Source organism: Lissotriton helveticus, chromosome 4_1 (genome assembly GCF_964261635.1).
Source record: "Lissotriton helveticus chromosome 4_1, aLisHel1.1, whole genome shotgun sequence".
Lineage (NCBI taxonomy): Eukaryota > Metazoa > Chordata > Amphibia > Caudata > Salamandridae > Lissotriton > Lissotriton helveticus.
The window spans coordinates 969,389,688-969,406,212 of NC_136063.1; the positions used below are offsets into that span (position 1 = coordinate 969,389,688).

The following is a 16,525-nucleotide window of genomic DNA, read 5'->3' on the forward strand; positions in this document are numbered from 1 at the left end:
GGAGAAGCTGATAAAATGATTAGATGAATCACGTCAATATAGGTGATGAATATTTATTTATTGCTTAACCACATGGAAAAAAAGTTAATGGTTCTAAGTTCTAAAACTAAGTATGTAAATCTCTTTTGTATTGTAATTTTTTTTAAGTCATATTAGTTTCTTCATGTTGATAATATATAACAATAACTTCATGGTAAACTGCTGAAATTAAGCTTTCCAAATCTCCTGGGTTAACTATCATTTGTCCTTCTTCATATGCTGGACCTCCAGGTAGCTGTGCAAAATGGCCTGTTAGCTCAGATGGTTAGAGCGTGGTGCTAAAAACACCAAGGTCACAGGTTCGATCCCTGTACAGGCCAAGTTTAATTGTTTGAACTAAGATGAATTTTTCTTGTGTCTCATTTTGGACTGCTTATCTCCTTGAATCACACACTGCTTGAAGGATTGGATGGAATCAGTAGCATTTCATCATCTGCTAATTCTTCAAAAGTATTCTATATATTTAGTGAGCCTATTAGTTTAGTCTGTTAGAGCATGAAGTTAAAAACGCAAAGGACATAATTTCAATCAGTCTCCAAGCCAATACTTGATGCTCCTTTAATGTTGAAAATAGATGTATTTTCTTCTGTATCATGTTTACCTCCATATTTCCTTTGCGCAGAAGCTGATAGAATGATTAGATGAATCAATTGAATATAGATGATGAATATTTATTTATTGCTAAACCACGTGGAAAAAACGTTAATGGTTCTAAGTTCCATCACTAAGTATGAAAATCTCTTTTGTATTGCAATTTTTTTGAAGTCATATTAGTTTCTTCATGTTGATAATATGAAAGTTAATTCATATTAAACAGCTGAAATTAAGCTTTCCAAATCTCCCGGTTGAACTATCATTAGCACTGCTTTCTGTGCTGGTCCTCCAGAAGATGTGTAAATTGGCCTGTTAGCTCAGTTGGTTAGAGCGTGGTGCTAATAACGCCAAGGTCACAGGTTCGATCCCTGTACAGGCCAAGTTTAATTCTTTGAAAAAAGATGAATATTTCATGTGTCTGATTTTGGACTGTTTATCTCCTTGGATCAAACGCTGCTTGAAGGATTGGATGAATACATTTGATATATTTATAGAATTAATTACTATTCTTAAAGCGCCTGGAATATGTATTAATGGTTCTAAGTTCTAACGCCAAGTAACTAAATCTTTTATTTATTGCAATTTATTGAGATCATTTTTGTTTAGTCTTGTTGATAATATATAAAGATACTATGAATGTAAACAGCTGAATATAAGCTTTCCAACTATGCCGGATTAACAATCAGTAGGACTTCATCATCTGCTTCATCTTCAATAGTATGCTATATATTTAGTGACTCTATTAGTTTAGTCTGTTAGAGCATGAAGTTAAAAACGCCAAGGACATACTTTCAATCAGTCTCCAAGCCAATACTTGATGCTCCTTTAATGTTGAAAATAGATGTATTTTCTACTGTATCATGTTTATCTCTATATTTCCTTTGAGGAGAAGCTGATAAAATGATTAGATGAATCAATTCAATATAGGTGATGAATATTTATTTATTGCTTAACCACATGGAAAAAACGTTAATGGTTCTAAGTTCTAACACTAAGTATGAAAATCTCTTTTGTATTGTAATTTTTTTTAAGTCATATTAGTTTCTTCATGTTGATAATATATAACAATAACTTCATGGTAAACTGCTGAAATTAAGCTTTCCAAATATCCTGGGTTAACTATCATTTGCCCTTCTTCATTTGCTGGACCTCCAGGTAGTTGTGCAAAATGACCTGTTAGCTCAGATGGTTAGAGCGTGGTGCTAATAACGCCAAGGTCACAGGTTCGATCCCTGTACAGGCCAAGTTCAATTGTTTGAACAAAGATGAATTTTTCTTGTGTCTCATTTTGGACTGTTAATCTTCTTGAATCACACGCTGCTTGAAGGATTGGATGGAATCAGTAGCATTTCATCATCTGCTAATTCTTCAAAAGTATTCTATATATTTAGTGAGCCTATTAGTTTAGTCTGTTAGAGCATGAAGTTAAAAACGCAAAGGACATAATTTCAATCAGTCTCCAAGCCAATATTTGAAGCTCCTTTAATGTTGAAAATAGATGTATTTTCTTCTGTATCATGTTTACCTCCATATTTCCTTTGCGCAGAAGCTGATAGAATGATTAGATGAATCAATTGAATATAGGTGATGAATATTTATTTATTGCTAAACCACGTGGAAAAAACGTTACTGGTTCAAAATTCTAACACTAAGTATGGAAATCTCTTTTGTATTGCAATTTTTTTGAAGTCATATTAGTTTCTTCATGTTGATAATATGAAAGTTAATTCATATTAAACAGCTGAAATTAAGCTTTCCAAATCTCCCGGTTGAACTATCATTAGCACTGCTTCCTGTGCTGGTCCTCCAGAAGATGTGCAAATTGGCCTTTTAGCTCAGTTGGTTAGAGCGTGGTGCTAATAACGCCAAGGTCACAGGTTCGATCCCTGTACAGGCCAAGTTTAATTCTTTGAAAAAAGATTAATTTTTCTTGTGTCTTATTTTGTACTGTTTATCTCCTTGGATCAAACGCTGCTTAAGGGACTGGATGAATACATTTGATATAATTATAGAATAAATTACTATTCTTAAAACGCCTGGAATATATATTAATGGTTCTAAGTTCTAACGCCAAGTAACTAAATCTCTTATTTATAGCAATTTATTGAGATCATTTTTGTTTAGTCTTGTTGATAATATATAAAGATACTATGAATGTAAACAGCTGAATATAAGCTTTCCAACTATCCCGGATTAACAATCAGTAGGACTTCATCATCTGCTTCATCTTCAATAGTATGCTATATATTTAGTGACTCTATTAGTTTAGCCTGTTAGAGCATGAAGTTAAAAACGACAAGGACATACTTTCAATCAGTCTCCAAGCCAATACTTGATGCTCCTTTAATGTTGAAAATAGATGTATTTTCTACTGTATCATGTTTATCTCTATATTTCCTTTGAGGAGAAGCTGATAAAATGATTAGATGAATCACGTCAATATAGGTGATGAATATTTATTTATTGCTTAACCACATGGAAAAAAAGTTAATGGTTCTAAGTTCTAAAACTAAGTATGTAAATCTCTTTTGTATTGTAATTTTTTTTAAGTCATATTAGTTTCTTCATGTTGATAATATATAACAATAACTTCATGGTAAACTGCTGAAATTAAGCTTTCCAAATCTCCTGGGTTAACTATCATTTGTCCTTCTTCATATGCTGGACCTCCAGGTAGCTGTGCAAAATGGCCTGTTAGCTCAGATGGTTAGAGCGTGGTGCTAATAACACCAAGGTCACAGGTTCGATCCCTGTACAGGCCAAGTTTAATTGTTTGAACTAAGATGAATTTTTCTTGTGTCTCATTTTGGACTGCTTATCTCCTTGAATCACACACTGCTTGAAGGATTGGATGGAATCAGTAGCATTTCATCATCTGCTAATTCTTCAAAAGTATTCTATATATTTAGTGAGCCTATTAGTTTAGTCTGTTAGAGCATGAAGTTAAAAACGCAAAGGACATAATTTCAATCAGTCTCCAAGCCAATACTTGATGCTCCTTTAATGTTGAAAATAGATGTATTTTCTTCTGTATCATGTTTACCTCCATATTTCCTTTGCGCAGAAGCTGATAGAATGATTAGATGAATCAATTGAATATAGATGATGAATATTTATTTATTGCTAAACCACGTGGAAAAAACGTTAATGGTTCTAAGTTCCATCACTAAGTATGAAAATCTCTTTTGTATTGCAATTTTTTTGAAGTCATATTAGTTTCTTCATGTTGATAATATGAAAGTTAATTCATATTAAACAGCTGAAATTAAGCTTTCCAAATCTCCCGGTTGAACTATCATTAGCACTGCTTCCTGTGCTGGTCCTCCAGAAGATGTGTAAATTGGCCTGTTAGCTCAGTTGGTTAGAGCGTGGTGCTAACAACGCCAAGGTCACAGGTTCGATCCCTGTACAGGCCAAGTTTAATTCTTTGAAAAAAGATGAATATTTCATGTGTCTGATTTTGGACTGTTTATCTCCTTGGATCAAACGCTGCTTGAAGGATTGGATGAATACATTTGATATATTTATAGAATTAATTACTATTCTTAAAGCGCCTGGAATATCTATTAATGGTTCTAAGTTCTAACGCCAAGTAACTAAATCTTTTATTTATTGCAATTTATTGAGATCATTTTTGTTTAGTCTTGTTGATAATATATAAAGATACTATGAATGTAAACAGCTGAATATAAGCTTTCCAACTATGCCGGATTAACAATCAGTAGGACTTCATCATCTGCTTCATCTTCAATAGTATGCTATATATTTAGTGACTCTATTAGTTTAGTCTGTTAGAGCATGAAGTTAAAAACGCCAAGGACATACTTTCAATCAGTCTCCAAGCCAATACTTGATGCTCCTTTAATGTTGAAAATAGATGTATTTTCTACTGTATCATGTTTATCTCTATATTTCCTTTGAGGAGAAGCTGATAAAATGATTAGATGAATCAATTCAATATAGGTGATGAATATTTATTTATTGCTTAACCACATGGAAAAAACGTTAATGGTTCTAAGTTCTAACACTAAGTATGAAAATCTCTTTTGTATTGTAATTTTTTTTAAGTCATATTAGTTTCTTCATGTTGATAATATATAACAATAACTTCATGGTAAACTGCTGAAATTAAGCTTTCCAAATCTCCTGGGTTAACTATCATTTGCCCTTCTTCATTTGCTGGACCTCCAGGTAGTTGTGCAAAATGGCCTGTTAGCTCAGATGGTTAGAGCGTGGTGCTAATAACGCCAAGGTCACAGGTTCGATCCCTGTACAGGCCAAGTTCAATTGTTTGAGCAAAGATGAATTTTTCTTGTGTCTCATTTTGGACTGTTAATCTTCTTGAATCACACGCTGCTTGAAGGGTTGGATGGAATCAGTAGCATTTCATCATCTGCTAATTCTTCAAAAGTATTCTATATATTTAGTGAGCCTATTAGTTTAGTCTGTTAGAGCATGAAGTTAAAAACGCAAAGGACATAATTTCAATCAGTCTCCAAGCCAATATTTGAAGCTCCTTTAATGTTGAAAATAGATGTATTTTCTTCTGTATCATGTACCTCCATATTTCCTTTGCGCAGAAGCTGATAGAATGATTAGATGAATCAATTGAATATAGGTGATGAATATTTATTTATTGCTAAACCACGTGGAAAAAACGTTACTGGTTCAAAATTCTAACACTAAGTATGGAAATCTCTTTTGTATTGCAATTTTTTTGAAGTCATATTAGTTTCTTCATGTTGATAATATGAAAGTTAATTCATATTAAACAGCTGAAATTAAGCTTTCCAAATCTCCCGGTTGAACTATCATTAGCACTGCTTCCTGTGCTGGTCCTCCAGAAGATGTGCAAATTGGCCTGGTAGCTCAGTTGGTTAGAGCGTGGTGCTAATAACGCCAAGGTCACAGGTTCGATCCCTGTACAGGCCAAGTTTAATTCTTTGAAAAAAGATAAATTTTTCTTGTGTCTCATTTTGGACTGTTTATCTCCTTGGATCAAACGCTGCTTGAAGGACTGGATGAATACATTTGATATAATTATAGAATTAATTACTATTCTTAAAGCGCCTGGAATATCTATTAATGGTTCTAAGTTCTAACGCCAAGTAACTAAATCTCTTATTTATAGCAATTTATTGAGATCATTTTTGTTTAGTCTTGTTGATAATATATAAAGATACTATGAATGTAAACAGCTGAATATAAGCTTTCCAACTATCCCGGATTAACAATCAGTAGGACTTCATCATCTGCTTCATCTTCAATAGTATGCTATATATTTAGTGACTCTATTAGTTTAGTCTGTTAGAGCATGAAGTTAAAAACGACAAGGACATACTTTCAATCAGTCTCCAAGCCAATACTTGATGCTCCTTTAATGTTGAAAATAGATGTATTTTCTACTGTATCATGTTTATCTCTATATTTCCTTTGAGGAGAAGCTGATAAAATGATTAGATGAATCAATTCAATATAGGTGATGAATATTTATTTATTGCTTAACCACATGGAAAAAACGTTAATGGTTCTAAGTTCTAACACTAAGTATGAAAATCTCTTTTGTATTGTAATTTTTTTTAAGTCATATTAGTTTCTTCATGTTGATAATATATAACAATAACTTCATGGTAAACTGCTGAAATTAAGCTTTCCAAATATCCTGGGTTAACTATCATTTGCCCTTCTTCATTTGCTGGACCTCCAGGTAGTTGTGCAAAATGACCTGTTAGCTCAGATGGTTAGAGCGTGGTCCTAATAACGCCAAGGTCACAGGTTCGATCCCTGTACAGGCCAAGTTCAATTGTTTGAACAAAGATGAATTTTTCTTGTGTCTCATTTTGGACTGTTAATCTTCTTGAATCACACGCTGCTTGAAGGGTTGGATGGAATCAGTAGCATTTCATCATCTGCTAATTCTTCAAAAGTATTCTATATATTTAGTGAGCCTATTAGTTTAGTCTGTTAGAGCATGAAGTTAAAAACGCAAAGGACATAATTTCAATCAGTCTCCAAGCCAATATTTGAAGCTCCTTTAATGTTGAAAATAGATGTATTTTCTTCTGTATCATGTTTACCTCCATATTTCCTTTGCGCAGAAGCTGATAGAATGATTAGATGAATCAATTGAATATAGGTGATGAATATTTATTTATTGCTAAACCACGTGGAAAAAACGTTACTGGTTCAAAATTCTAACACTAAGTATGGAAATCTCTTTTGTATTGCAATTTTTTTGAAGTCATATTAGTTTCTTCATGTTGATAATATGAAAGTTAATTCATATTAAACAGCTGAAATTAAGCTTTCCAAATCTCCCGGTTGAACTATCATTAGCACTGCTTCCTGTGCTGGTCCTCCAGAAGATGTGCAAATTGGCCTGTTAGCTCAGTTGGTTAGAGCGTGGTGCTAATAACGCCAAGGTCACAGGTTCGATCCCTGTACAGGCCAAGTTTAATTCTTTGAAAAAAGATAAATTTTTCTTGTCTCATTTTGGACTGTTAATCTTCTTGAATCACACGCTGCTTGAAGGGTTGGATGGAATCAGTAGCATTTCATCATCTGCTAATTCTTCAAAAGTATTCTATATATTTAGTGAGCCTATTAGTTTAGTCTGTTAGAGCATGAAGTTAAAAACGCAAAGGACATAATTTCAATCAGTCTCCAAGCCAATATTTGAAGCTCCTTTAATGTTGAAAATAGATGTATTTTCTTCTGTATCATGTTTACCTCCATATTTCCTTTGCGCAGAAGCTGATAGAATGATTAGATGAATCAATTGAATATAGGTGATGAATATTTATTTATTGCTAAACCACGTGGAAAAAACGTTACTGGTTCAAAATTCTAACACTAAGTATGGAAATCTCTTTTGTATTGCAATTTTTTTGAAGTCATATTAGTTTCTTCATGTTGATAATATGAAAGTTAATTCATATTAAACAGCTGAAATTAAGCTTTCCAAATCTCCCGGTTGAACTATCATTAGCACTGCTTCCTGTGCTGGTCCTCCAGAAGATGTGCAAATTGGCCTGTTAGCTCAGTTGGTTAGAGCGTGGTGCTAATAACGCCAAGGTCACAGGTTCGATCCCTGTACAGGCCAAGTTTAATTCTTTGAAAAAAGATAAATTTTTCTTGTGTCTCATTTTGGACTGTTTATCTCCTTGGATCAAAGGCTGCTTGAAGGACTGGATGAATACATTTGATATAATTATAGAATTAATTACTATTCTTAAAGCGCCTGGAATATCTATTAATGGTTCTAAGTTCTAACGCCAAGTAACTAAATCTCTTATTTATAGCATTTTATTGAGATCATTTTTGCTTAGTCTTGTTGATAATATATAAAGATACTATGAATGTAAACAGCTGAATATAAGCTTTCCAACTATCCCGGATTAACAATCAGTAGGACTTCATCATCTGCTTCATCTTCAATAGTATGCTATATATTTAGTGACTCTATTAGTTTAGTCTGTTAGAGCATGAAGTTAAAAACGACAAGGACATACTTTCAATCAGTCTCCAAGCCAATACTTGATGCTCCTTTAATGTTGAAAATAGATGTATTTTCTACTGTATCATGTTTATCTCTATATTTCCTTTGAGGAGAAGCTGATAAAATGATTAGATGAATCAATTCAATATAGGTGATGAATATTTATTTATTGCTTAACCACATGGAAAAAATGTTAATGGTTCTAAGTTCTAACACTAAGTATGAAAATCTCTTTTGTATTGTAATTTTTTTTAAGTCATATTAGTTTCTTCATGTTGATAATATATAACAATAACTTCATGGTAAACTGCTGAAATTAAGCTTTCCAAATATCCTGGGTAAACTATCATTTGCCCTTCTTCATTTGCTGGACCTCCAGGTAGTTGTGCAAAATGACCTGTTAGCTCAGATGGTTAGAGCGTGGTGCTAATAATGCCAAGGTCACAGGTTCGATCCCTGTACAGGCCAAGTTCAATTGTTTGAACAAAGATGAATTTTTCTTGTGTCTCATTTTGGACTGTTAATCTTCTTGAATCACACGCTGCTTGAAGGATTGGATGGAATCAGTAGCATTTCATCATCTGCTAATTCTTCAAAAGTATTCTATATATTTAGTGAGCCTATTAGTTTAGTCTGTTAGAGCATGAAGTTAAAAACGCAAAGGACATAATTTCAATCAGTCTCCAAGCCAATACTTGATTCTCCTTTAATGTTGAAAATAGATGTATTTTCTTCTGTATCATGTTTACCTCTATATTTCCTTTGCGCAGAAGCTGATAGAATGATTAGATGAATCAATTGAATATAGGTGATGAATATTTATTTATTGCTAAACCACGTGGAAAAAAAGTTAGTGGTTCAAAATTCTAACACTAAGTATGGAAATCTCTTTTGAATTGCAATTTTTTTGAAGTCATATTAGTTTCTTCATGTTGATAATATGAAAGTTAATTCATATTAAACAGCTGAAATTAAGCTTTCCAAATCTCCCGGTTGAACTATCATTAGCACTGCTTCCTGTGCTGGTCCTCCAGAAGATGTGCAAATTGGCCTGTTAGCTCAGTTGGTTAGAGCGTGGTGCTAATAACGCCAAGGTCACAGGTTCGATCCCTGTACAGGCCAAGTTTAATTCTTTGAAAAAAGATGAATTTTTCTTGTGTCTCATTTTGGACTGTTTATCTCCTTGGATCAAACGCTGCTTGAAGGATTGGATGAATACATTTGATATAATTATAGAATTAATTACTATTCTTAAAGTGCCTCGAATATCTATAAATGGTTCTAAGTTCTAACGCCAAGTAACTAAATCTCCTATTTATTGCAATTTATTGAGATCATTTTTGTTTAGTCTTGTTGATAATATATAAAGATACTATGAATGTAAACAGCTGAATATAAGCTTTCCAACTATCCCGGATTAACAATCAGTAGGACTTCATCATCTGCTTCATCTTCAGTAGTATGCTATATATTTAGTGACTCTATTAGTTTAGTCTGTTAGAGGATGAAGTTAAAAACGCCAAGGACATACTTTCAATCAGTCTCCAAGCCAATACTTGATGCTCCTTTAATGCTGAAAATAGATGTATTTTCTACTGTATCATGTTTATCTCTATATTTCCTTTGAGGAGAAGCTGATAAAATGATTAGATGAATCAATTCAATATAGGTGATGAATATTTATTTATTGCTAAACCACGTGGAAAAAACGTTACTGGTTCAAAATTCTAACACTAAGTATGGAAATCTCTTTTGTATTGCAATTTTTTTGAAGTCATATTAGTTTCTTCATGTTGATAATATGAAAGTTAATTCATATTAAACAGCTGAAATTAAGCTTTCCAAATCTCCCGGTTGAACTATCATTAGCACTGCTTCCTGTGCTGGTCCTCCAGAAGATGTGCAAATTGGCCTGTTAGCTCAGTTGGTTAGAGCGTGGTGCTAATAAAGCCAAGGTCACAGGTTCGATCCCTGTACAGGCCAAGTTTAATTCTTTGAAAAAAGATAAATTTTTCTTGTGTCTCATTTTGGACTGTTTATCTCCTTGGATCAAACGCTGCTTGAAGGACTGGATGAATACATTTGATATAATTATAGAATTAATTACTATTCTTAAAGCGCCTGGAATATCTATTAATGGTTCTAAGTTCTAACGCCAAGTAACTAAATCTCTTATTTATAGCATTTTATTGAGATCATTTTTGCTTAGTCTTGTTGATAATATATAAAGATACTATGAATGTAAACAGCTGAATATAAGCTTTCCAACTATCCCGGATTAACAATCAGTAGGACTTCATCATCTGCTTCATCTTCAATAGTATGCTATATATTTAGTGACTCTATTAGTTTAGTCTGTTAGAGCATGAAGTTAAAAACGACAAGGACATACTTTCAATCAGTCTCCAAGCCAATACTTGATGCTCCTTTAATGTTGAAAATAGATGTATTTTCTACTGTATCATGTTTATCTCTATATTTCCTTTGAGGAGAAGCTGATAAAATGATTAGATGAATCAATTCAATATAGGTGATGAATATTTATTTATTGCTTAACCACATGGAAAAAACGTTAATGGTTCTAAGTTCTAACACTAAGTATGAAAATCTCTTTTGTATTGTAATTTTTTTTAAGTCATATTAGTTTCTTCATGTTGATAATATATAACAATAACTTCATGGTAAACTGCTGAAATTAAGCTTTCCAAATATCCTGGGTTAACTATCATTTGCCCTTCTTCATTTGCTGGACCTCCAGGTAGTTGTGCAAAATGACCTGTTAGCTCAGATGGTTAGAGCGTGGTGCTAATAATGCCAAGGTCACAGGTTCGATCCCTGTACAGGCCAAGTTCAATTGTTTGAACAAAGATGAATTTTTCTTGTGTCTCATTTTGGACTGTTAATCTTCTTGAATCACACGCTGCTTGAAGGATTGGATGGAATCAGTAGCATTTCATCATCTGCTAATTCTTCAAAAGTATTCTATATATTTAGTGAGCCTATTAGTTTAGTCTGTTAGAGCATGAAGTTAAAAACGCAAAGGACATAATTTCAATCAGTCTCCAAGCCAATACTTGATTCTCCTTTAATGTTGAAAATAGATGTATTTTCTTCTGTATCATGTTTACCTCTATATTTCCTTTGCGCAGAAGCTGATAGAATGATTAGATGAATCAATTGAATATAGGTGATGAATATTTATTTATTGCTAAACCACGTGGAAAAAAAGTTAGTGGTTCAAAATTCTAACACTAAGTATGGAAATCTCTTTTGAATTGCAATTTTTTTGAAGTCATATTAGTTTCTTCATGTTGATAATATGAAAGTTAATTCATATTAAACAGCTGAAATTAAGCTTTCCAAATCTCCCGGTTGAACTATCATTAGCACTGCTTCCTGTGCTGGTCCTCCAGAAGATGTGCAAATTGGCCTGTTAGCTCAGTTGGTTAGAGCGTGGTGCTAATAACGCCAAGGTCACAGGTTCGATCCCTGTACAGGCCAAGTTTAATTCTTTGAAAAAAGATGAATTTTTCTTGTGTCTCATTTTGGACTGTTTATCTCCTTGGATCAAACGCTGCTTGAAGGATTGGATGAATACATTTGATATAATTATAGAATTAATTACTATTCTTAAAGTGCCTCGAATATCTATAAATGGTTCTAAGTTCTAACGCCAAGTAACTAAATCTCCTATTTATTGCAATTTATTGAGATCATTTTTGTTTAGTCTTGTTGATAATATATAAAGATACTATGAATGTAAACAGCTGAATATAAGCTTTCCAACTATCCCGGATTAACAATCAGTAGGACTTCATCATCTGCTTCATCTTCAGTAGTATGCTATATATTTAGTGACTCTATTAGTTTAGTCTGTTAGAGGATGAAGTTAAAAACGCCAAGGACATACTTTCAATCAGTCTCCAAGCCAATACTTGATGCTCCTTTAATGCTGAAAATAGATGTATTTTCTACTGTATCATGTTTATCTCTATATTTCCTTTGAGGAGAAGCTGATAAAATGATTAGATGAATCAATTCAATATAGGTGATGAATATTTATTTATTGCTTAACCACATGGAAAAAACGTTAATGGTTCTAAGTTCTAACACTAAGTATGAAAATCTCTTTTGTATTGTAATTTTTTTTAAGTCATATTAGTTTCTTCATGTTGATAATATATAACAATAACTTCATGGTAAACTGCTGAAATTAAGCTTTCCAAACATCCTGGGTTAACTATCATTTGCCCTTCTTCATTTGCTGGACCTCCAGGTAGTTGTGCAAAATGGCCTGTTAGCTCAGATGGTTAGAGCGTGGTGCTAATAACGCCAAGGTCACAGGTTCGATCCCTGTACAGGCCAAGTTTAATTGTTCGAACAAAGATGAATTTTTCTTGTGTCTCATTTTGGACTGTTTATCTCCTTGAATCACACGCTGCTTGAAGGATTGGATGGAATCAGTAGCATTTCATCATCTGCTAATTCTTCAAAAGTATTCTATATATTTAGTGAGCCTATTAGTTTAGTCTGTTAGAGCATGAAGTTAAAAACGCAAAGGACATAATTTCAATCAGTCTCCAAGCCAATACTTGAAGCTCCTTTAATGTTGAAAATAGATGTATTTTCTACTGTATCATGTTTATCTCTATATTTCCTTTGAGGAGAAGCTGATAAAATGATTAGGTGAATCAATTCAATATAGGTGATGAATATTTATTTATTGCTTAACCACATGGAAAAAACGTTAATGGTTCTAAGTTCTAACACTAAGTATGAAAATCTCTTTTGTATTGTAATTTTTTTTAAGTCATATTAGTTTCTTCATGTTGATAATATATGACAATAACTTCATGGTAAACTGCTGAAATTAAGCTTTCCAAATCTCCTGGGTTAACTATCATTTGCCCTTCTTCATTTGCTGGACCTCCAGGTAGCTGTGCAAAATGACCTGTTAGCTCAGATGGTTAGAGCGTGGTGCTAATAACGCCAAGGTCACAGGATCGATCCCTGTACAGGCCAAGTTCAATTGTTTGAACAAAGATGAATTTTTCTTGTGTCTCATTTTGGACTGTTAATCTTCTTGAATCACACGCTGCTTGAAGGATTGGATGGAATCAGTAGCATTTCATCATCTGCTAATTCTTCAAAAGTATTCTATATATTTAGTGAGCCTATTAGTTTAGTCTGTTAGAGCATGAAGTTAAAAACGCAAAGGACATAATTTCAATCAGTCTCCAAGCCAATATTTGAAGCTCCTTTAATGTTGAAAATAGATGTATTTTCTTCTGTATCATGTTTACCTCCATATTTCCTTTGCGCAGAAGCTGATAGAATGATTAGATGAATCAATTGAATATAGGTGATGAATATTTATTTATTGCTAAACCACGTGGAAAAAACGTTACTGGTTCAAAATTCTAACACTAAGTATGGAAATCTCTTTTGTATTGCAATTTTTTTGAAGTCATATTAGTTTCTTCATGTTGATAATATGAAAGTTAATTCATATTAAACAGCTGAAATCAAGCTTTCCAAATCTCCCGGTTGAACTATCATTAGCACTGCTTCCTGTGCTGGTCCTCCAGAAGATGTGCAAATTGGCCTGTTAGCTCAGTTGGTTAGAGCGTGGTGCTAATAACCCTAAGGTCACAGGTTCGATCCCTGTACAGGCCAAGTTTAATTGTTTGAAAAAAGATTAATTTTTCTAGTGTCTCATTTTGGACTGTTTATCTCCTTGAATCACACGCTGCTTCAAGGATTGGATGGAATCAGTAGCATTTCATCATCTGCTAATTCTTCAAAAGTATTCTATATATTTAGTGAGCCTATTAGTTTAGTCTGTTAGAGCATGAAGTTAAAAACGCAAAGGACATAATTTCAATCAGTCTCCAAGCCAATACTTGATTCTCCTTTAATGTTGAAAATAGATGTATTTTCTTCTGTATCATGTTTACCTCTATATTTCCTTTGCGCAGAAGCTGATAGAATGATTAGATGAATCAATTGAATATAGGTGATGAATATTTATTTATTGCTAAACCACGTGGAAAAAAAGTTAGTGGTTCAAAATTCTAACACTAAGTATGTCAATCTCTTTTGAATTGCAATTTTTTTGAAGTCATATTAGTTTCTTCATGTTGATAATATGAAAGTTAATTCATATTAAACAGCTGAAATTAAGCTTTCCAAATCTCCCGGTTGAACTATCATTAGCACTGCTTCCTGTGCTGGTCCTCCAGAAGATGTGCAAATTGGCCTGTTAGCTCAGTTGGTTAGAGCGTGGTGCTAATAACGCCAAGGTCACAGGTTCGATCCCTGTACAGGCCAAGTTTAATTCTTTGAAAAAAGATGAATTTTTCTTGTGTCTCATTTTGGACTGTTTATCTCCTTGGATCAAACGCTGCTTGAAGGACTGGATGAATACATTTGATATAATTATAGAATTAATTACTATTCTGAAAGCGCCTGGAATATCTATTAATGGTTCTAAGTTCTAACGCCAAGTAACTAAATCTCTTATTTATAGCAATTTATTGAGATCATTTTTGTTTAGTCTTGTTGATAATATATAAAGATACTATGAATGTAAACAGCTGAATATAAGCTTTCCAACTATCCCGGATTAACAATCAGTAGGACTTCATCATCTGCTTCATCTTCAATAGTATGCTATATATTTAGTGACTCTATTAGTTTAGTCTGTTAGAGCATGAAGTTAAAAACGACAAGGACATACTTTCAATCAGTCTCCAAGCCAATACTTGATGCTCCTTTAATGTTGAAAATAGATGTATTTTCTACTGTATCATGTTTATCTCTATATTTCCTTTGAGGAGAAGCTGATAAAATGATTAGATGAATCAATTCAATATAGGTGATGAATATTTATTTATTGCTTAACCACATGGAAAAAACGTTAATGGTTCTAAGTTCTAACACTAAGTATGAAAATCTCTTTTGTATTGTAATTTTTTTTAAGTCATATTAGTTTCTTCATGTTGATAATATATAACAATAACTTCATGGTAAACTGCTGAAATTAAGCTTTCCAAACATCCTGGGTTAACTATCATTTGACCTTCTTCATTTGCTGGACCTCCAGGTAGTTGTGCAAAATGGCCTGTTAGCTCAGATGGTTAGAGCGTGGTGCTAATAACGCCAAGGTCACAGGTTCGATCCCTGTACAGGCCAAGTTTAATTGTTTGAACAAAGATGAATTTTTCTTGTGTCTCATTTTGGACTGTTTATCTCCTTGAATCACACGCTGCTTGAAGGATTGGATGGAATCAGTAGCATTTCATCATCTGCTAATTCTTCAAAAGTATTCTATATATTTAGTGAGCCTATTAGTTTAGTCTGTTAGAGCATGAAGTTAAAAACGCAAAGGACATAATTTCAATCAGTCTCCAAGCCAATACTTGATTCTCCTTTAATGTTGAAAATAGATGTATTTTCTTCTGTATCATGTTTACCTCTATATTTCCTTTGCGCAGAAGCTGATAGAATGATTAGATGAATCAATTGAATATAGGTGATGAATATTTATTTATTGCTAAACCACGTGGAAAAAAAGTTAGTGGTTCAAAATTCTAACACTAAGTATGGAAATCTCTTTTGAATTGCAATTTTTTTGAAGTCATATTAGTTTCTTCATGTTGATAATATGAAAGTTAATTCATATTAAACAGCTGAAATTAAGCTTTCCAAATCTCCCGGTTGAACTATCATTAGCACTGCTTCCTGTGCTGGTCCTCCTGAAGATGTGCAAATTGGCCTGTTAGCTCAGTTGGTTAGAGCATTGTGCTAATAACGCCAAGGTCACAGGTTCGATCCCTGTACAGGCCAAGTTTAATTCTTTGAAAAAAGATGAATTTTTCTTGTGTCTCATTTTGGACTGTTTATCTCCTTGGATCAAACGCTGCTTGAAGGATTGGATGAATACATTTGATATATTTATAGAATTAATTACTATTCTTAACCGCATGCGTGCGGGCGGAATTCCGCCCGTACGCTGGGTTTTAGGGATTCGCACTTTACATGACGAGCTGGGCTCGTCATGAGCATGCGAGGAGGCTACGCCATGACGAGCCCAGCTCGTCATGAGCGTCGAAGGGGTTAAAGCGCCTGGAATATCTATTAATGGTTCTAAGTTCTAACGCCAAGTAACTAAATCTTTTATTTATTGCAATTTATTGAGATCATTTTTGTTTAGTCTTGTTGATAATATATAAAGATACTATGAATGTAAACAGCTGAATATAAGCTTTCCAACTATCCCGGATTAACAATCAGTAGGACTTCATCATCTGCTTCATCTTCAATAGTATGCTATATATTTAGTGACTCTATTAGTTTAGTCTGTTAGAGCATGAAGTTAAAAACGCCAAGGAC

At 33.4% G+C, this 16,525-nt stretch overlaps 14 non-coding genes across 14 annotated transcripts; all 14 read left to right on the top strand.

Moving 5' to 3' along the window:
• Positions 1-285: 285 nt before the first annotated feature.
• TRNAF-AAA (transfer RNA phenylalanine (anticodon AAA)) lies at positions 286-359 on the top strand. Its single transcript has one exon. It is a non-coding gene; the product is annotated as a tRNA-Phe (tRNA).
• Positions 360-939: 580 nt separating this feature from the next.
• Positions 940-1,013, top strand: TRNAI-AAU (transfer RNA isoleucine (anticodon AAU)). The gene has a single exon. It is a non-coding gene; the product is annotated as a tRNA-Ile (tRNA).
• Positions 1,014-2,457: 1,444 nt separating this feature from the next.
• Positions 2,458-2,531, top strand: TRNAI-AAU (transfer RNA isoleucine (anticodon AAU)). The gene has a single exon. It is a non-coding gene; the product is annotated as a tRNA-Ile (tRNA).
• Positions 2,532-3,975: 1,444 nt separating this feature from the next.
• TRNAV-AAC (transfer RNA valine (anticodon AAC)) lies at positions 3,976-4,049 on the top strand. Its single transcript has one exon. It is a non-coding gene; the product is annotated as a tRNA-Val (tRNA).
• Positions 4,050-4,839: 790 nt separating this feature from the next.
• TRNAI-AAU (transfer RNA isoleucine (anticodon AAU)) lies at positions 4,840-4,913 on the top strand. Its single transcript has one exon. It is a non-coding gene; the product is annotated as a tRNA-Ile (tRNA).
• A 578-nt stretch (positions 4,914-5,491) lies between these two features.
• Positions 5,492-5,565, top strand: TRNAI-AAU (transfer RNA isoleucine (anticodon AAU)). The gene has a single exon. It is a non-coding gene; the product is annotated as a tRNA-Ile (tRNA).
• A 1,444-nt stretch (positions 5,566-7,009) lies between these two features.
• Positions 7,010-7,083, top strand: TRNAI-AAU (transfer RNA isoleucine (anticodon AAU)). The gene has a single exon. It is a non-coding gene; the product is annotated as a tRNA-Ile (tRNA).
• A 578-nt stretch (positions 7,084-7,661) lies between these two features.
• Positions 7,662-7,735, top strand: TRNAI-AAU (transfer RNA isoleucine (anticodon AAU)). The gene has a single exon. It is a non-coding gene; the product is annotated as a tRNA-Ile (tRNA).
• A 1,444-nt stretch (positions 7,736-9,179) lies between these two features.
• TRNAI-AAU (transfer RNA isoleucine (anticodon AAU)) lies at positions 9,180-9,253 on the top strand. Its single transcript has one exon. It is a non-coding gene; the product is annotated as a tRNA-Ile (tRNA).
• A 2,305-nt stretch (positions 9,254-11,558) lies between these two features.
• TRNAI-AAU (transfer RNA isoleucine (anticodon AAU)) lies at positions 11,559-11,632 on the top strand. Its single transcript has one exon. It is a non-coding gene; the product is annotated as a tRNA-Ile (tRNA).
• A 790-nt stretch (positions 11,633-12,422) lies between these two features.
• TRNAI-AAU (transfer RNA isoleucine (anticodon AAU)) lies at positions 12,423-12,496 on the top strand. The gene has a single exon. It is a non-coding gene; the product is annotated as a tRNA-Ile (tRNA).
• A 1,891-nt stretch (positions 12,497-14,387) lies between these two features.
• Positions 14,388-14,461, top strand: TRNAI-AAU (transfer RNA isoleucine (anticodon AAU)). Its single transcript has one exon. It is a non-coding gene; the product is annotated as a tRNA-Ile (tRNA).
• Positions 14,462-15,251: 790 nt separating this feature from the next.
• On the top strand, positions 15,252-15,325 carry TRNAI-AAU (transfer RNA isoleucine (anticodon AAU)). Its single transcript has one exon. It is a non-coding gene; the product is annotated as a tRNA-Ile (tRNA).
• Positions 15,326-15,905: 580 nt separating this feature from the next.
• On the top strand, positions 15,906-15,979 carry TRNAI-AAU (transfer RNA isoleucine (anticodon AAU)). The gene has a single exon. It is a non-coding gene; the product is annotated as a tRNA-Ile (tRNA).
• Positions 15,980-16,525: the final 546 nt, after the last annotated feature.